General features: G+C 43.0%; 1 long non-coding RNA gene across 1 annotated transcript; it reads right to left on the minus strand.

The window, feature by feature from the left end:
* Positions 1-7578: 7578 nt before the first annotated feature.
* On the minus strand, positions 7579-11516 carry LOC146171851 (uncharacterized). Its single transcript, XR_014702769.1, has 3 exons — positions 11481-11516; positions 8401-8473; positions 7579-7883 (listed from the first exon to the last, which is right to left on the minus strand). It is a non-coding gene; the product is annotated as an uncharacterized LOC146171851 (long non-coding RNA).
* Between the last annotated feature and the right edge of the window lie 10236 nt (positions 11517-21752).

Consider the following 21752-nt stretch of genomic DNA (forward strand, 5'->3'; position numbering starts at 1 on the left):
TGAAATTTGAGCGAAACAATTTCAGTGTTATTGGGATATATTGAGGAAAGGATTTTGGTTTGGTTTGGCATTTCACGTAAAGAAGCGTTTCCGGCTATCTTATTGGAAGGCTTCGAAAATTTCGACCACCTGGGGTTCTTTATGTGGACGCACTTACTACACCGCACCTGCGCCTTGCTTTGCGCCTGCATTGAAAAGTGGCCTCGCGACCGGGACTCGCTCCTTCATCTTTGGGTACAGCAGTCTGGCGCGCGTACCACACTGCCATCGCGGCGCTGCGCAAACCTTTTCAAAGATGCTTCTGTGTTTTGTTTACAGTGGTTTGTTAATGCGAATGCACTACTTCGCAATGTTCACAGATTTCTGTCCGCAAACCGCGTCAGCAAAGTTGTGTCCGCAGCAGTAGGATTCCCTCCCCCCACCCAAATGCAAGAAAACTGAAAGACTCAGGTTACGCCATTTCTGAAGATTATTCTCTGAACACTCGCCAGGCTCGATAATCCCTGATTGCGTTCGCGAAATTTTTAAATAAGATATACAAGCTCCGCCGCGATAAGATGACAACACAACATACATTTACGACCGTACCCAGCAGCAGGTAATCCCGAATCGACCATAGCGTCCTGTTAACAACTCAGAAAATCAGAATCAACGTCCACATAATGTTCTTTATACTAATATTAGGAGCATTTTACCGAAACCTGAAGCCCTTCATAATCTCATCGACACCATTGAACCCGACGTCATTCTGCTTCCAGAAACATGCTTAGATTCATCGATCAATAGCACTGAACTTCAGACCGCCTTCTTTGATTTTGACATTTTTCGCCTTGACCGTTTAAATCGGCGAAGGGGCGGTGTCCTGACCGCTACCAGACGTCACGTCCAGTGCTCTGTTATAAATATTAACTCCCCTTTGGAAATTTTATTTCTATCATGCAAGACTTCATATCCGCCAGTAATTATCGGCGTATGCTATCGTCCACCAGATGCCCACTCATATTTTGTTATGTATTTTCATGATGCCGTGCATACGATATCTTCATTGAAACCGCATATTCCCATCATTTTATTCTACGATTTCAACTTGCCATCCATAACCTGGTATAATCTAGCTCGCACGTATCAAAACATAACACTGAAGGTTCATTTGTTAACACTTGCATGACTTTCGGTTTATCGCAACTAGTTTCCACTCCCACACGTGTTACAGCGCACTCTTCGAACATTCTGGACCTCGTGTTAACCTCTCCTCCCGATAACGTCTCCTCTCTTGCGCACCTACCCGGCCTTAGTGGCCATGTAATATTACACACAACATTCAAATCTCAACTTTCACGCACTAAAAACACAAAGAAATCCATAACCCGCTATGATAAAGGTAACTATATGAACGCATTAACAGTGAACTTGCTGCTTTAGCACCTGGTTTCTTAAGGATTTTTCAACGCGATCCGTCGAACTAAATTGGTCATTCTTTAAAGCCAAAATACAACTTACGGACACACACATACCTACAATCGTAGTGTCTGAACGCTCTTCATCACCATGGTTCAACGCATCTTTAAAGCGCCTTCGTAATATAAAGAAACGTCTATTCAGAACAGCTAAACTAACTAATTCCGCAGCAGCTTGGTCGAAATATGGTACAGCTGAAAAAATGTTTGAATCAGTATCAGTGAAAACCAAACGAGTATGCTACTCATCCACTTTGCCCGAAATGCTCCGCTCTAATCCCAAAAAATTCTGGAACGTTGTAAACCCAAAATATTCGAAACCTGTATACCTGAATAACGCTCACGACTGTCCAGTTTCTGATAAAGAAGCTGCCGAGTTATTAAACAATGCTTTTTCCGCAGTATTTACAATTGAACCTGATGACGATGCACCTGAAGTTAGTTACCCCGACCATCCCACGATGCCTGACATTTCGTTCGACCCTCCCATGACATTGTGATGCTGATCGAATCGCTCGAGCCCACGTGATCAGCTGGCTTCGATAAAATTAATTCCAAAATACTGCAGAACACAAAACACGTCACGAGTGTCATCTTATCTCACATATTTGAGCAGTCCCTTTCATCTGGAGTTGTGCCGGCCGACTGGAAAGTGAGCAAGATCCCCCATTGCGGTTCCAAAAAAAAGGTCCGTCTTTTTCATGTCAAAGCTAACCTCCTATCTCGCTCACTAGTTTTGTCTCGAGGTTAATGGAACACGTTTTATACTCTAGCACAATTAAATTCTTAAACTCCGTCAATCTCTTTCATCCTAGACAACACGGTTTTTTAAAGGATCCATCCTGCGAAACCCAACTAGCACTATTTACTAATGATATAAGCTCTGACATTGATATTAATATTCCAGTAGACGCAGTGTTCACTGACTTCGAGATGGCATTCGACAAGGTTCCTCACAAAAGTCTTTTTTCTAGACTTTCATGCCTAAATATGAGCCCCTCAGTACAAACTTGGATCCGTTCCTTTCTAACTAACCGTCAGTAGTTCGTTTACGCCAACAAGTGTTCATCGCAAATGTCTCAGCTCGTCTCCGGAGTGCCTCAATGTACTGTTCTCGGCCCCTTACTCTTCCTTATCTATAATAATGATTTCTCAAATAATATATCATCTAACATTCGTTTTTTCGCCAATGACTGTGTAATCTATCGCCCCATCAGTAGTACTGCCGACATAACCGCGTTACAAAACGATCTAAATCACATTGAATCCTGGTGTAACAAGTGGTTAATGTCAATCAATACTAACAAAACATAAGTTATATCTTTTCATCGAAAACATTACTGCCCACAGCCCTAATTACATAATGTTTGATTCAGGAATCTCCTGTGCTTCCTCCTGCACATAATTAGGCACTAACTTAACCTACGGCCTTTCATGGTGTGACCATACCTCTGGAATCACAAACAATGCTAACCGCTGTCTTGGCTTATTCCTTCGCCGTCATTTAAAACTTGCCTCTCCCTACGTAAAACGTATGGCCTACCTAACCCTGGTTCGACCAAAATTAGAATACCCATGCGCTATTTGGGACCCGCACCAATCATACCTTGCTAACACTCTAGAATCAGTACAAAATCGAGCCATCCTCTTTGTTTACTCCAACTACAGCTACTTCACTAGTGTATCTAATGTAAAGTCTCAAGCTAACCTACCACTTCTCGTTCACCGACGTAAAATATTTCAACTTTGCCTTTTTCATAAATTTTATCATTCACAGCTACCCCACTCCGTCATTATGCCCTCTTCGGAACGTGTCATCCACAACAAAAGCGTTTATCCATCATCTGCCCACACTACTGCGCATCTATTTTCATTTTTCATCCAAACTGCAAAAGACTGAAATGATCTTCCCCCTCAAGCCGTGCTCCACTCTAATCCGCAATATTTTAAACAGTTCATAAAGAAAATAATTTATGTTCGATAACTAATGTATAACTTTGATTTTATGCCGCTATCCCTCATGTAATACCCCACACCTGGGGCCTTTGAGGTGTATTCTAAATACAAAAAAAAACAGCACAATCCCTGCTTTCGCATTACTCCAACGCAGATTCTGCAGTGCTCAATAATTTTTTATTCAATGACAGATAGTTGCAAGTAAGAATTTACCCTTAAGTAAAAATAGGAACAACAAAGAGACTAATAAAGAGGCGCTTGTGATAATTCATGGCTGGTTAGTGACCTAGATCCGTCGGTCACACCCAATCTCTTGCATTGTACTGCGCGGAAACCTGCTTCGGATTAAGCACCTATAAATGACAGCGAAATGGGACGAACGGCTCTGTAGAGGGCTGTGGGTCAAATGAAAACACAAACTGAAATATTTAGAGACCGAGACCACAGTGTCCATCGGAATGTTCACACGTATATCCGCTGCTGTTAATTGATAGCGAGTTGGGCTTGAAGGAATCGCAAAAATTGATACCTTAGAGCGCTATTTCATGCGGTGAAGGTATTTTATTGTCACCCGTGTCGACAACGGTTGTTACGTGTTTCGTTGGCGTAGCTGAGAATGATTGTAAGGCGGCCTTGCCTAACCAGAACACCAACTGAGCACTGACACAGGCATAAAACGGTGAGATAAAATTGCTTAGAAAGCCGGGCCTTGCATTATGTGTAGGACATCACGGCGTTATGTTTTTGTCGCGATTGGATGTCGCTTCCGGCTATCCGCCTGACATTCAAAGTACTCCTGGATATCTGTTCAGACTTTCCACGACAGCAGTCCTCACACTCATGTCACGATTGAATTGTGCTTAGCCTAACTACAAGCACGAGTCTGATGTTGCATCCACGATTGGAACTTTGTCCAGCCCACCTTACTGCCGACACCGGTCCCCTGTTCGTTTCACTGCATCTCCAGTGTAGAGTGAATGTTGAAATTAAATTTACGTTATTCGCATCTGCAATACTAGAACTGTCAAGACTAATCAACATCAGAGAAGCGGTGGGTACTGCCATTTTAAACTCCAAGCGTCATATCTATAAATACGCGTAAAGAGGGAACCGTATAGGTAAAAGAATATCTTTAACGGCAAGTGGCTACGCGCAAGACTAACAGAGCTACGCAACTGGAAGCCTTTGGAACAGGTTCCTATGCTGTGCCACCTGAGCGAAAGATGAACTTTCTGGAGCTGCCTCGGCTTCAGCAGGTGTGGGGAGGAATCACTCGGCCGAGAGAATCTGCGACACGCGACTGAGGCGCAGTGTGCCATTCCAAGGGCTCAGTAGGAATCGGTACTGACATTGAGAGGTTGGAAGGATTCCTGGCATTTATAAATTATGCACGAAAATGCAGCAAAGTATCATTTCCACTACCTCATATAGCCGTTGGCATCTTTCAATGCAGCATGCTGTGGATAATGTGAACTTTGCTTTGGCAGCAGAGCAACGCTCCATCCTAAATGTACCAACTTTGATGTAACAAAAAAACACCAGAAGAATAAATAACTCGAAAAGCTGAAGCCACGGTAGTTTATTGCTCGGATTTGCATCGTGCCGGGCTTTTGTTCTGAATGTGTGTTCTCGACTCAATAGGCAGGATATCAAAGTACCAATAGTGAACCAACCAAGTAGAGCAAATTCGGTAGATATCCAGGCCACCTGCGTGTAGAATTGTAGAAAGGAGACAGGTATATAGTGTAGGAAGCTTGGAGCAATTTTCTAGACTTCGCTAGACTGTGGAATTTATTTTAAGAAAGCCTGATAAGTGTTATAACTCTATGTTGTGAAGGCTGGCAGTCCTCGAATTGTACAGCCATAAAGTGAACTTAGATCAATATATGGAACCAGCAAGGAGGAAACTTAAAGTACGCCAGATATTACGGCGCTCTCTGACTCGAAAGATAAGTGCAGACTTTTACTGTATTCTGCATTTTATTGAAGCAGGGAATTTTACCCAACTACGCATGTATGTATCTACAGTTGCAGGTCACCTTGTATGTGTCACAGATTCTTTCTTGAAGATTTTCATCGTGGAATTCAAGTGGTGCACAAAATATACCAGCACTTCGGTTCCATGCAGTCAAACACGCTGTCGGCAAAATCGATGGAGATACTTTGAATAAGTTTGACGTGCTACACACTGCAAATATCAAGCCCGGAGTCATCTGGTACGACCGCGCCGCAAAGAGGACAAGGTTTTCGCGCATCTTTCCGTTGACTCGTCACTCGTTCGTTGCCTCTGGCAACTAATCCTAAAGTCAAAACTTTATCTATGTAATGAATATTCGACCAGTTCAAGTATTTATCTTGGAATAGAAATTGCAGCAGCGTATATATTTTGCGAATGAATGGCTTGTTTAACTAAACTGTGGTAGCCCATTTTTCTTGTACGGAGACCACCTGAATCTGTGCCGAGTGTGCCTGCTTTTTCTTCAAATGTAGAAACAAAACGAAAAAGTCCCGTTTGTAGCTTTGGAACCTCACTTCTCAATTGCATTTTTTCCTCGCTCACCTCATATATGGCAAAATCGCTCTAATACAGTCAAAACTCGATTTACGAAGTTGAGTGGAGCTGCGAAATATTTCGTTCAATCGAGAACTTGGTTATATGGAGAAATGTATTTCTGGGTCACTTAATCCTATAAAGTCGATTGTTATCAGGGAAGTACCGCGGTATCATAATTGCGAAGTGTAAATTGGCTGAAAATGAAATCGTGTTTTGAAAGGGCGTAACGTCCAGCATAAACGAAGGCCTTAAGGAAGCTGTACTGTTAGGTCATCTTTAAATGCAACACCAACTCGTGCACTATGTTATGTTGCTACAATAAAATTGCGGCCCGCGCAACCATCGACACTGATAGCGCGTAAGAAAAGAAGCAACGAAAATTTTACCTCGGCAGGAAGGCTCCCAGGGGAGTAAATATCTTTCTCAGCAAAGACGTCGCTGATATTCTCTTGTTTGCGGTTCAAAAACATCTGCAGGGATTATTTGTGCGCTATTTTTTCCTGTGTTCCGGTAAACGGTCGCCGCAGATTAAGGGCAACCATAATTAGTCCCATTGTTGGCTTCCGGCCCCGCTGCCGACACCGGGTCGACGCGCCGTCTTTCTACCGCTGAAGAAATATCGGGAATTTCATTAATATAACGCGCGTTTCTCTCTGCATAGTTTGACCAAAGCCGGACGTAGTGGCTGCACGATGTTGCCGCTAGCTTGCAGTCAATAAATCCTTGATCGTTTCGTACAAAATAGACCGTCAATAGAGTTTGTCGCCTTCATTTTTCAGCAAAAGATTGGTTAAATCGTGGCAGATAGCGCAATTTTTTTCGTTATTTCGAGTTACTCAACGCATTGGACCCTATCATCGTCTGAATTAGAATCGGGATAATTCTTTAAATCGGGACTTTTGTTAAATGGGGTTTAGTTATATCGAGTTTTGACTGTAGCTCTCTTGAGGTGCCGTACATAAAATTACCGCTTTACAATTTCTGCCAATAACACTGAATTGGGCCAAGAGCTATGTCGCGCTCGACACAAAACAGGGCAACGCTGTCTCGCGTCTCCCTGTATTTGCAGTAATTATTTAGCGGTACTGAAGCCATCCATTCTTTAAGGTTCATTATAGAAAAAGTGAGGTTTATATTGATGTCGCAGTGTGGACGTATTACGCAGGTGTTCTATATTCTGATACGTAGTGATGTTAATGGCTGTGGCATTGTGATGACTCAGGCCGTATTCGCTCACAAGGAACAATCTTGTTTTTTCGGTCCCAAACGTGATGGTGGCCCCAGTGCAAAATACACCATTCCAGTCCTGAGACTAAGAGAAAAACAAAACAAAGACATCCTACAAATATTTGTGCAAAAGACCACTTCCTAGGACAAGGCCCATCATTTCAGCACAAACATGCCTCTATTAGCCTTAGCAAGTGTACCACCGATGAACTATAGCGTTGGATCTCGTCACGTCTACCAGCACTTATTTTTATCAAACACAGGCAGCTGCAGATTTTTGTGGATAGAGTATGTATTAATCTCATTTGAGCATTCAGTAGTCTTTAAAATGTCCACATTTAACTGTAACCTTAAATAACAAAGAAATTAAGATACTGGAAAAAGTTGGAGTCATTAAAAAGGGATTTATTCAAGAGTAGTGTATCACCATAACATGATCTCGTTCTTCAGAGAATAGTGGAATGTTATATACTCCTTTCTGTATGTTCATGAACCAAATTCTTTTACTTTTTGAATAATCCGTCTGAGACATGTAAATTCTCAGCTATCCACGATCAGCTATCCAAAGGTGTATCCGCCAAGTGAGTCCAGCTGACGCGAAGCCTCCTTGGGTGCTTCAGCGACACGTTGCATTGCGTCGGCGTCAGCCCTGGCTTCCTGTCCAGCTTCTTCGGTGATGGCCATGGACACTGAAAAAGTTTTGAGAAAAACAATTGACACAAGAAGGATCGCGCTGCGGGTAGAGATTCTTCCATGGGCTTGGTTGAGAGCGAATAAACTAATTCGGAGCTCAGACATGGTTCTAGTGCACAAGAAAGGCACACACTGCAGGTAGGCGGACAGGACACACGCTGTCTTACTTGTGCGCTAGCACCACGTCTGAATTCATTCACCAACTAGCCCAAATAAGAGCATTGATAATCCGGAGCGTTTTCATTTGTTTCTCTTCTAACTGCTATGATTGTAAGCCTGACATTTTTCGAGAGGGTATTTAAAAACTCAAGTTTCAAAGTAACTACCCTTGTATACAGTTTCGGTTTTTTTTTTCGGGTTAGGATATGACTGTGCCGTCTACATTTAAGCATTGTTGGTGCCGAGGCAACTTCAATTCTCATCGAATGAGAATATTGTGACTGGTTCAAAGAAAGAAACGAGTTGAACATGTTGAAAGATATGCAAGCATTATTGAATGCTTCCATGGCTTACCTGACACAAGAAAGCCGAAAATGGCCAGCATAATGAGAGTCGCCTTGAAACTCATGTCTGTAGAATGAACGGCCTGGGAAAGAAACAAGATTACTATATTTTGTTTCCCTCCAATGCATTAGAATCAGAAAGAAATCTTTTTCTCACATGTTTCCCGACATTTGTAAATTGCGTACAAATTCTCAAAGCTCTCTGAGGAGAGATTTGAACACGAAAAAGGTTGTTCGCTTAAAAGGATGCGTACAATGTCGGGCTGCTCTCGTAAGCAAAATGGTAGTATAATGAAGCATTACTTTTCCTGCATTTCTTTTACCAGCGGATATGCGGAAAATTGTAGGTTAATATTTTTGCTCGCAAACGATTTTGGAAATTGCAGATTACTTTGAATGACTATCATTTTTTCAGTGCTCGGAAATATTAAATTCGCATATTGTACAATAGTTTTTGGTATTCTAATTCATGGGTGGAATAATGATTTCATAATGCGTAACATTTAAACTTTTCGTCAATCGGCACTGTTACCTGATCCGGAGGGTGTACGCAGTGGGTGTAAAGGAATGTGCCTGCTGTATATATATATATACAGCTCCGACGAAGCTCCAGCGATTGAGGATGCGTCTTGAGGGTAGTCGTACCCAGCACCTCCACCAATTTGTTACGAAGGGGGTAAGACGTCGGAGCGCTGAACTACAAGACGATAGGGTAGGGAGCTCAGCTGGTCAACGGCAGCGCGTCCGGCACGAGAGTCCTTTTTCAACGTCTTTCTCCTTCACTTGTCTTCTAAACTTCATCTTCTTCCGTACTGTTACATTTTATATATATATATATATATATATATAGGCCTCTTAGACTGCAATCGTCGTGCATTATTCATATTCTCACATACTTAATTTTCCAGGAATACGCCATACGTATGCCTCACGAGGCGTTTTCAGGCACATTCAATACTATGGGTCCGGCCAAAGGTGACACACTCGTTTTCTCAAAAAAAAAAAAAGTTGCTGAATAATACTTGGACTAGGACGCTACGACAAGAATGGGCTCAACCGCGTCTTTTTCTTTTTTTTTTTTGCGCATGCGTTTCTGAGAACAATGCACCAACACACAGACTTTCCATACTAACTCATCTCTCAGGCCTCCCTAAATGCACATGTCATCTTCCTGCCTATAGTAACGCGAAATAGAATCACGATTTTTTGTGATCGCAAGACTATCAATATCAGCTGCAATTTACCTTCCAAAGCTCTCAATGTACTCCGTTATTTCGTTTAAATACCCTTTTCGCATTTCCTTTTATCGATCCTCAAGGCAATCGCTGCTTAAGAATAATCCAGAACATTAAGCGAGGCACCGCCAGTCTGTCGAAGCAATAAAGGCTGCAACTGCAACGTAACCACCTCATTTTGTTTTGTCATTATAACACACCGCAATAAAAAAGATTAGATTATCTGTGGGCGTCCACTGAGCTCCAAATATTTCTTGAAAACATGCTCATCACTTTTGATGATAAAACAGTCGCATTGCGCATTGTTTTTACTGCTCAAGGCGTTACATTTTAAGAAATGTGAGAACCGTATTTTTTACTGTATGGTCACCTCTTCCTCATTTTGTATTTTACATCTTGGTCATGCATTTTTTTTTCATTTATGTTAATGTGCTACTTTGTATGGTTTAAGTATTTTTTATCTCTTATGCACAACCTCCCAAATCTCAGCAAACCCATTCGAGCACTCAATGAACAAAAAGTGATGTGATGTATTTTAAACCTTGCAGCAAGCTGCATTACACACTCCAGCATCGCGCAAGTGTTTCCTTGTCTGTCAGGTCCTCTGTGACCTTGGAAACCAGAAAAAAAAGTTTCGGCTCAAGCATCGACGAAGACAAGCAGCGGAGACTGTCCAGCCGTGACTGTCCCAGTGCTGCCATCGACGAAAGTGGTCCAACGGTTTAGCTTAGCAATTGCATTGCAGGTAGACCCTCTTCGCACATGGCTGAAAGCGCTAAGCGGCCGTAGATCTTTCAAAAATATTACCCCTATTAAAAGAGATAAGCTGTATTATATCCACAGTTAAATAAGAAGATAACGGAGCCATCAAAAAGTTTGCGTCGCAAGTGTTTGTTTTGGCATAGATTCGGAAGCCTTCCTCAATAAATGTTAAACTTTAAAAGCAGGGCTTAAGATCATTTGCATAATCGTCCGAAGAACCGGGATTACAAATTGAAGTCTCTTATCTGGATTCCATCTCCAGGGTATTTGACCACGGCTTCTGACCGCTGCACCATGGGTACCACCGCTTCTGACCGCTGAATACAAACAGCTCGCAAGGGGAAAAATAGTAATAATCGTAGTACTTTTCTCTGTTAGGCGTTGGTTTTCAGCTGTCGAGAAAAACGTCGCACTACCCACGTCATAAAATCTCCAGCAGATGGCATTAGCATAAATCATGTTGTTCTAGAATTCAAGATCGAAAACGAAAATTATCATTACACTTCCTATATATGCCTGAATTTTTTAACCGTTGGTTTCGAAAGAATATCTAAAATATCAGTGGCAATTTTCTTTTTGAAACAAGGCTTCATATGCGGCGTTTAAGAGATCAATCCAGGACACAATTTAAAATTCCTTCGTTTCTGCGCAGAAAATCGTTAGTGGAGGTGGTCTCCCAACATTTTGGTAGTATATCAGGTGCATATTGCTCTTTCTTTATTCTTGCGCGGTGCCGTCATATATGTGCCTCTTGGAAAAGAAAGCTTTCTTGAATCCACGAATCCTATGTATGAACTATTTTCAAGATGTTCTCTTGTAATCTACGCTGATTCGTTCCGACAACGTAGTACGTGTTCAGCGATCCTTTATTCCTGCCAAAAGATCTCCAGTAAATATTTCACGCAGACTATGTGGCCGCTGGAAGAAAAGCTTATAGCAGAAAAATATATATAATATTGTTTCACATATACACATTAAACTATAATGCCTAAACCCCAAAAAAAGTTTCCGCAAACCTTCGTCGTCGATTCTGCCAAAATGAAGGCAAGGTACAGCTCCGAAAAACAACAGAATGGACTACTGAATCTCCTACCTCGTTTCGAGAGCTCAGGCAAGCGGTTGAAGAGCAGTGAAGAGATTCCTCGGAATAAGCATGGGTTAGGAGCTGCTTTTATATTTAGCAGAATGCGTATATTCCTGTAGCGAGGGACATCTAGGTATGACAACAGTTAATTGCATAAAAATTTATTGTCCCCATGATATAGAAAGGCAAAATGAAAGAATAAAGATCAAACTCGCGATAGCCATCTGTCTCGTTCATGGAATTTTTTATTTTCTTTCGTTAAAATGAATTTAAGCTAGTAGGCTGTTCCCGGCCAGCGATAAGACATGAATGGTAATAAACATGCGGGAGATGTCCGCCCTGTCTGTACGCCTCCTGCACGGAACTGACGTCAACATTTTGCGCTTAAATTACAATGAAATATTGCTGCGTATTTATTTTTGAATTTAGGTGAATCCGGTTACTTTGTATTGACTCTTTAGAAAGAGAGCACACGTGTCCAAACCATTCCAGTATTGGAGGAGTTGTAAAAAGCGAAGCCGGAATGTCTTGTTCTTCCAAAGCCCCCGTTTCACCCCCCCTCCCCCCCCCCCGCCCCCCCGCGGCGGTGCAGTAGTTAAGATGTGCACTGCTGTGCCGGAGCACCTGGATTGGATCCCTACCACTGGGAGCTGGGTTTCAAGAAAGGCGAAAAGGAGAGACGTCCGTGGGTTCTGGAATGTCAGTGCACATCAAAGGTCCCCAAGGGGTCTAATTTACTCCGTAGCCCTCCGCTGGGACCTCCCTTTCCTTACAGGGCTGTTCAGGTGCCCTTAAAAACAAGCGTTACAGATACTGCGCCTTTCCCTCCCTGTGAATAAATTATATTAAGGGCCCTGCCGTGGTTGTGCATTGGTTAGGGCGCTCAATTACGGTGCCCAAGGATGCGGGAGTGAATCCCGGTCATGGCGGCTGCTTTTCAATGCAGACGAAATGCAAGGCGCCGCTATGCTGTGCGATGTCGGTGCATGTTAAAGATCCCCAGGTGGTCAAATTACTAGAGCCCTCGACTACGGCGTCTGCAATAACGTGAGTCGCTTTCAGACCAAGTTACACCTGAAAAATAACCCCAAATCAAGCTTGTCGTTCCAGGGCATTTCTCGAGACCTGGTTGCAGAAGACGACGTGTTCGAGAAGACGATGTGATAGAGTTCTCACCTCAAAGCACTCACGTTGCCTGACCTCCACCTTCTAAAGCGGTGATTGTCCAGGTTGAGGCGAAAGCCGCCACCTGGTCTGAGCAGTTCCTTGGCAGCAGGGTTCAGACTATACTCGGCAACTCGCTTCATAGAAAGCGTATTTCCTGCAGAAGGAAGGCGTTTCCATCACATCCCTTGATCGTTCGAAATTTCAACTTCCTTATCTGTTATCTGCCGTGTACGTATTGAGGTTTCGGTCGAGGGCGTTTCTACTATGCGTCTTATCGACACCAGCACCGCGAGTTCGATTATACACACGACATTTTGTTGCTGTTTAATAGCTGTTAAAAAGAAAATCAAGACGCCAATTGCAGGACTCCCGCGGCACATGCACCAGCGCTCAGTAAATCAAGCCTTTAGCAGCGCGCGTCCCTCGAGTTGGAATGCTGAACTTGCTTCATACAAGAGTGTTCTTCGCGTTGCCAACTTGCTCCCACGGTGTTATATTGGGCTGGGGTTTCGTGTCGCGTTACGCCTCTAAAATGATTGTGCCCGCTCTTAAGCGTCACCACCGCTAATGTAACAAGGTCGCAGCACGACGTCCTGCCCAGCAACGAAAGGCAAAGACAGCGGATAAGCGATAAAATTTCAGGAAATGAGACTTAAGCAGGGGTGTGGATAAAGTGGCGTGTTAACTTCACGTGGCTTGACTCCCAGCTGCTGCCGCGGCCTTATTTGCTGGCACTTAATCGGCCATCCGCAGCTAGGGCGTAGGCTGCCGAAGTGCGCTGCCCTTGACAACACCTCAGTGATGGCGGTCGGGGTCGTTCTTGATTTCGCACGCGGAGACGTTTTCTCCGTTTATTTCGTGACTGAGGGTGTACGCAGGGCGTGGAGTAATCGATTGCAGGCAACTTTGGACATTCCCTAATAAGACACCGCAAAGCTTTACGGCAATACTAATTAATTCTCCTTTATTTATTCAGGTGTGTGAACGCACGAGAGTCAAGAGGCGATGAAATGAGCCTGAAAGTAGAAAACCTTACTCGCTAGAGTGTTGCATCGATAGCTCATGTAGCTGGAGATGAGCTTTTTGCATCAACACAAATGTTATGGTCTCTCACAGAAAAGTCTGTTTGATAAAACTATACCAAACCAACACCTGCACGGCAATCTCTCTTAAGAAAATTCCGCTGAGAAAAGAAATTTGCAGCATTCGAAACATCGAGGCGGAGGAGTTTCGCCAGTATCTTGTGACATATCGCTTTATTCATTATAGCTTTTGAAAGTTGTTAAACCTACCTCCCTCCTCCCTCCCCCTCCCCCCCCCAAAAAAAAAAGAAAACAAAATGGGGATATATTTTCTATGGCCACTTAAAGGCGATCCATAAATTCGTCTGGTTAGGAATACGATTTATGATTGCTTGATTTGGCGATGAAGGAAAATGTCAGATTCCTTATTGTTTTTGGTTTTCCCCCGGCAAGGGCAACACTTCTCGCCTGTCTAGTCTCATTAACACGTGCCTAGATTATACGCACCCCCGAGGTATTTTTCTTACATTTAGGTGTCCCAAACTAGCACGTGTTTAACAATATTGTGCATGTTTTGTTGTAGTTAACACTTCATTGATTTCGATGGACCTTCCTAAGTATTTTTCGAATAAAGCTTCTGGGTCATAGTTTACTATCGAAATTCTTGAAATTCTGCTTTCATGACATGGCGACTGCAAGCATAGCCCGTAGAAATATGGAATTACAAGCTGCATATGTTTAATTTAGAACCACTTAGAAAAAATGCATTGCTTTGGGTAATTATTTCTTGTTATCATAACTGTGTTCACCTTTGAAAGGGAGGATATGTCTTTTACAAGACAGATGTGTGTTAAAATCAATCTCCCCAGGGCTGTGCTATATGCCTCAACTTTAACAGTCATGTGTAACTTTTAAGTTCGCGATAATTGTGCGTACACTTATCTTTATCTTCAGCGGTGTAAAATTAAGTGTGAAAAGTATGTACACTTTAATGCCTAGTAAAAATTTTTAACTCCACAAATTTGTAATGAATTCTTCGGTAGCTAAAGAAATGTCGTGTCTTTAATACCAATAAACTTCGCTTGCTTAATTTCGAGAAGCGCAGCGCATATTTACGGGTGGTTGTTATCTATTTTCGTGCTTTAGGTTTTTAACCCTTTTCTTAGAGATTGCTGTTTCTAAAATTTCGCATATCCGCTTATTTGACCAAACTTACATCTTGCGACGGTGTTTTTTTTCACAGTTTTGCTTTTTAAGAGGTTTGATGAAATACTAAGGCCGAATCTTCAATTTCGATATTGTCTATCCTAAAGACAACTATACAAGAAATGTGATAAAGTGTAGGCAAGAGTCATCTAAACAGAAAATGTGAAAAAGCGCACAGCATTCATTCAATGTTGCTTGGATTATCGAGGCAGTCTGAGAGTAAGAAAGAGTTCAAGGCTCAATGCATAATGCATGGGGCACAGCGGAGGAACTTTGCACATTGTAGAGGTCTCCATATGGTCGAATGATAAAACTCCACAAGAGATGGTTCAAGTGAAGGAAAACAGCTGTAAAATTTTAGTAACGGATTATAGCACGCAGTGTGTTCACTGTTAATTCTATTTTTTCAGGCCACAAAAAGTAATTTATTTCTATTCAGAGTGATCCGTTTCTGATTAAACTACTGTCGGGAGCTTTGTCTCTCAACCCCTTTCAATTACATCAGCGATAAACCCGCAGCCGGCTCTTACCTATTAAAAAAAGTAATTTATTTCTTTTCAGAGTGATCCGTTTCTGATTAAACTAATGTCGGGAGCTTTGTCTCTCGACCCCTTTCAATTACATCAGCAATAAACACGCAGCCGGCTCTTACCTATTAAAAAGCTTGCAGTCCTCTAATCTCAAGAATTATTTTTAGATAGAAATAGACAGCTCAATTATACCCATGCAGACATGTGTGTTATTAAATTTCTTTTATGGAGGCCTGTTTTTGCAGAGGTTACATCTCCGTTTTCATACTTTACACATAGCCTATCCTAGGCCGGAATTTTTAAAACGCAGTGGGACGCCAAAGCATCCTTGTAATTAATTTCTTCATGATCAAATATTTCTTATTGTGTCATTTTATGCACATTTAAAATTTGAATTTTAACTGGCCCTCAGCACTCTTCAAAAACCGCATTTCCGCTTGTTAATACTTGTTAATTTCACTAGAAAACAGAATCAATATATGTGTTCTTTACTTTGCTCTCGAATGTATTGCCCCAATGGATGCAAAGGATCTTCTTGTAGACGAACGTCATTTGCAATTCATTATTCTTTATTCGGTATTGAAGTCCCACGGTTTGAAGAAATGTTAGGTTAGAAATGTTAGAAAGGTTAGGTTTCGGAAAAGAAGACATATTCAACTCTTATATGGCATGTGCTAGAAATTTCATACCACAATTATTCGTTTCAATCCAGTATTGTAGCATTTTAAATATGCCAGTTCTTCATAATGTTTTTGTTTTTATCTTTGTTAATTGTAATTTTGTAAGTCTAAATCTGAAATATCACTTTCAAATGCTGCTTCTCTCGGCTAGACGAGAGTTATTCATATTACAACTCAGTTTTTATTTATTGTGCACCTTTGATGCCTAGAAGCAACCTTTCCTCTCTCTTCTGTGCAAGAAGAAAAAAGCATAGAGAAAGTCAATATATGGCCCACACTAAAGAGCCTGGTAAATTGCGTTAGTAATGGCCGCACGGCTACGCTTGCGTGTTCGTTTGTGGCGTAGGTTGTGTGGTTCGATAATTTGGCTATAGAGTAACACATGACACACAATGGTTACGACTGTTCTTCCGGCGATTATTCAGCGCGCTGTCTTCGTTTGGTGGAGTTGCGGCGTTCCTGAGAAGTCATGTGTTCATCAGTAGCCGACGAGGTGGAAGCACTCGGAGAGCTAGAACGTAGTCGCCGAGTTTCCTCTTGTGCACGACGCTTAGCACGACGTTCTTCCACTGTCTCTTGTGCACGTTGTCGCTTCCTTGCCGCAGCTTGTCGCTAACACCTCTCGTTAGCAGCCGGCATAGCAAAGCAAACACGGTGAGGCCGAAGCAGTGGCGAACCATCTGCTGCTACTTCCGCCTCACCGTGCCGAAGCAGCATGCCTTACTGTGCCATCGGCACCGTGCCGACGGTTCCGCCATCTGGCTGAGCCAGGCTGAAGTGGCTGCTGTTCAAGGTCAAACACGGCGTCCGCCGGGGACACGCGACGGCTCGAAACCTGGCGCAGTATTAAATAAAAAACACACGCATTCTATTCCGCCATAAGAATAAGGTAACACCAGAGGTAACGGACGCCTTCCACATTTATAACCATGGGCCTACACACATCTCTCGCGTACACAAAATGTCTCTCCTGAAGTGACGGTCAGTTGGAAAAATATACCATGGTATAACTTTCATGAAAGTTTAGCACAGCGGCTGTACAATGCTTGAAACATATGGCAAATGCTCCAAATTCTATAGATATGCTCCTTGATATCAGTCAGAGAGCGGTGACAAAGTCGCCGCGTGCAATCTTTCTGTTACTTCAGCGACAAGAGGCTTTCGCGTCAATATCGGCAAAACGATTACAGCGGGTCTAGGACAGGACAAATTTGAGACTAAAACTGTCGTTACTGATTGGAAGAAGTGGAGAGGGCGCTGGGCAGAGACGTTTTATGGAGTCGTTCTTAGCGAAGCGACCTCCATGCGCAAACGCGACTGATTTTCTAATCGAGAAAGTGTTCCACGCCGCACAGTGTGAATAAGGATACAGAGCAGTCACGGTGGTGACGGTGGAAAACCACAATGAGAAGGCAGCTCAGGTGATAGCGCATATAGTCCTCGATTGCGCGATGGTGCTCGCAGTATCTGGAGCAGGGAGCATCACGCTGGCAGCCGTAAATCTGAGTTTGAAATACGTGCAGGGAAGTACAGCTGGCCAGCTCTCCCATAGTTGAAGCAGAGTGGACGGTGTGCGGCACTCCACCATGTATAGGCATTGAGACGCGCATTACGGACGTAGATCGCAGGTAGATGGAGGTTTCGGGAGTGGTTCCGTAGTGCGGAATGAGCGGCCGGCCGATGTTAACGGCGAGCGAGGATCGACAAAAGCGTCCGTCACGACGGGCTTAGATGGGGAATGCACGATGCAGCATGCATATAGAAGTGTATGATGAGCTTCTCCGAGGACGGGCTTTAAGGTGATGAAAAGCATGCTAGCATCGCGCGACATCATAATCAGATGGTCGTAACAAGCAATTTCTTAAATGATCGCGGAGACTTGCATGGCATCGACGATGTCGGCAAGATGAAGGCCAGCCGATGGAGCGGGGTTTGTGTAGTCGAACGTCCAAACGAGGAGGACTCCGGAAATTTCGACCTCATGTGGTTATTTTAAGCTCACTGACATCGCACAGAACACTAGCGCCTTACTTTTCGCCTCCATTGAAAATTGGCCCCCGACGTAGGGATTATATCCCGCATCCTTGGGCACAGTACTCGAGCACCGTAACCACTGCGCCACCCCGACGGGGCATGGTTTAGCATATCGCTGAAGCTCCTGCCAAGTAAGAAAAAACACATCCATTGGTTTTTTAAGCGTGTCAACACTGCTGATAGATATCCCCAATGCATGACTTTAGCGTCAGAGTACAAGCAGACCCTAAAGAACGCCAAAGATAATTTTTTATAATGACACTCTGCATAACTTACTTGCTTTTTCTCCCCAGAGCTAATACAACGTTTTCATTATGGGCAAACAAAAAACAAACCTTGAACATAACACTCAAAATAGTTTTATGGTTCGAATTCACGAGTGCTGTGAAAGTTTAAATCCTGCACTTTTTTCATCGTTCACTAACATTTCGGTGTCTAACCTGCCCAGCATAATCGGTTCAGAATTGCCTCCGATGCAGCCAAAAACTGTTGCAGATTGAGGATTTGCAAACCTTATTCAGAACGGAAAGCTTTCCTGAGCTCCTGGAGAGGAAGGTATTATTTAAGAACATTTGAGGGGTACATTCTGTCGCCATCCGCTCTAACCCTTTTTTCTAAAAGAAAGGAAACCCGAAAATATCTTCGTGGGCTTCTCTTGCTGTTTCGCTTAGTCCTGTTGCTCCAAAATTTTTACGACACCTGTCCCTGCCCGCCGTCTCCAATTTTCCGATTGCAAAAGAAACCCGTGACATTGTGCTGTAGATAAATGGGTTTGTTTTGCTTCAACTCACGGAATCCCATTACCATTACCACCTTTTAACAGTGCCGCCTGGCGACTACAGGGTCTGGGTCCCGAATTCGGCCTCTTGTCGCACGCCTGGGGATGTTCCAAGCCACAAATAAACAAGGGACGACCAACCGTAACCTAACACCCCACACTCCTTCCTTGTGCGGGCTTTTCTGTTGTACGGTGACGGCCCTGGAGATCTCGATGGCTGGTTAGAGGTTTGGTTAGAGCATTCCAAAAGCCTGACATGCCACAACTTTCCGCTGCGGACCATTGCTTACAGAATCTATATTTTCATTTCATTTGATCACTCTCAAGGCGGGTTAGGCGTTACAGAGAGGAGTGGGGGAGGGCGAATAAACATAACTTATGTGTACAAAAGTATCACCGAAGTATTAGAGAAAGTGATTACAGAAGATGACGACAAACAGCATCATTAGATTTCTGAGGATCTTGTATGAAGACCACGGAGAAGGGCAGGTGGTTCCATTCTAATAAAGTTTTGGGCATATAATAATTTAGATACTGATTAGTCCGGCATTGTGGAACGAAAACGTTTAAATGATCATCTCGGCGGATCGAAAAGAACACTGGGAACAAAAACCGGGATTGGTTAAGGCCACTGTTAGTGTAATATATTTTATGTAAGGCACTAAGACGTGGAATGCGACGTCGAATGGGAAGAAATGGAAGATTAGGAGCACTTTCCTTTGTGCAACACTGACATACAGGGAGTAATTAGACAACATAAATCCAGCAGTGGCGGTTTTGAGCGGATTCAAGAAAATCAATCGGCTTGTTTGTCTAAGTAGAAAATCGTGATCGTGCAACTACCGCGTGACAATGAATTCACCAGGTGCATGCAATATATTTTTTCGTCGCTTTATGCCCGTGAAAAGATTTGTTCGCCATATCTCTGCAAAATCTACACATTTTGGTCTGGTAGCTATATTGGCTGAAAAGCAAGGCTTGAAATTCTGTTCGCAATTTTCCAAACTCTAGTGTATAAAAAAGCCTAGAGCTTACACTCAGAAAGAAGTCCCCTTATAAGCGAAATTTATTTGTGTGAAAGCAATAAACCGGACGGAGCAATAAAATCGTCTAACGCTTCCTGTCCGAGATGCATATGGCAATAACCAACAAATAGTAAACCAGAATGAAAGAACCGTCGGAAAGCAGCGAATTCGAACCCAAAGATTCCTAGTGGGAGTGATACGAAACCTCGTACCTTTCATCCGCTGCTGATCGCACCCGCATTTAAAACTGCCCCTCTAACACGCTCTGCATTGCATTATCAACTTATAAAGAGAAAGCAGAACTATAAACCGATAAGGCTAAACTCATGATCTTGCCCGTTTGGTCAGACTAATTAAAATGTTAAAACCCAGCCACATTTCGAATTCGCTTATTCTGAAAGTTTTAACGCAACTGCGTTAAAGATCCCTTTTCTCGGAAAATCAAGCGCCGGCGTTGTAAGACAAAACTCAAGAGCTTGGCACTGGCAGGTAGCACCTGGCATGACAGGGCGGAGACTCTTCGACGGTTTGTGCGATTTAACGAGACAGCATGAAGTGAGAAATTGGGAAGGAGCTACCGACCCTTCTTGCTCAGTTGAGGTGGGAAGGTGGAATTACAATAAACCTTCCAGGGCTGTTGGAGGTCGAGAAATGCACGCTACACGTAGTCTGCGTAGGCACGTTCATATGGCTTGGTTATCTATTGACAGATACTACGACCTTCCTGCGCGAGTATGCAAAAGGGTCGGCCTCCATTAGCAGCTCAGCCGGCTGCATGACAATAGGTTCCACTGTGTCATAGTCGACGAAAACAAATGATTTACCATAATTGATTTTTTCTGGTACCCTTTAATTTCACAGCTACGACCACTTGTTCCTGGTTGCTTGTTACATGTCGCACTGTATGCTAAAGTGAAAATAGAAATAGCATTGGGCTTCTGTGCACGCTACTTTAGGCGAAAGGAACAACCTCCGTCGGTCACTGCATGTGTTGTTTTATACTATACTAGTATATGCTTAGAGTTAACCACCTTGAAACTGCTCTTGAGATATGGCGAACTCAGTGTGTAGGGATGCGGGACAACTCATACCATTCCCAAAAGGTTTCTGAAGACAGAGGTCGCAGCGATAAAGGCCGTTCACTGGTTTCCAATTAGGATCGGGTTTTTCAAGTTTGTGGTAATTATGTTAGCTGGCTAAGTTTAACAATCATATTCTGAACAGTAGGCACGTGCGCAAAAAAAGACGACAACAGTATTCTAGAAATTTTCCAGCGGCCATCATTCGATTCAAAAGATAATTTTAACAAACAGAAAATTTAAAGCCTAAAATGGAATAGTGATTTATGGGCTAAGGTGGGACAGCAATACACTCGAACGCTGTCCGTCTTATGTCAACTGCACCATAATTGAGCTGTCAGATCCTTTATTGAAAAACTGTATGCTACAATAGGAGGAAAAGACATGCGCGATGTATCGCAGCTTCAATGCGAACAAGTGAATGAATATCGCTGAGGATGACATATTGATGTAATTTCAACTGCTCTAGTAGAAAGACTTTTGACCTCTTTCCACGGCTAAAAACAGCAACAGCAGAAGCCCTGCATGTCAGGCTAAGTCACCGCTAAAGTTTGGCTGCTAATATTTCTGCAACTGAAGAACCATCTCTTTCTGCCATGTAGAAGGACACAAAATATCCATAAAATTAGATGGGCATGTCTCTTCCATGCTACCCCATAATATCAGGAGTCTTCAAAGGACTCTCACATAGAAAGCGACAAACGTTTCGGTGGCGTAATATGTCGACCAAGAAATTAGACAGTGGTTTAGCTAGGCTACC

This window comes from Amblyomma maculatum, unplaced genomic scaffold (genome assembly GCF_055883805.1).
Source record: "Amblyomma maculatum isolate TAMU_Amacu unplaced genomic scaffold, ASM5588380v1 scaffold_18, whole genome shotgun sequence".
NCBI lineage: Eukaryota > Metazoa > Arthropoda > Arachnida > Ixodida > Ixodidae > Amblyomma > Amblyomma maculatum.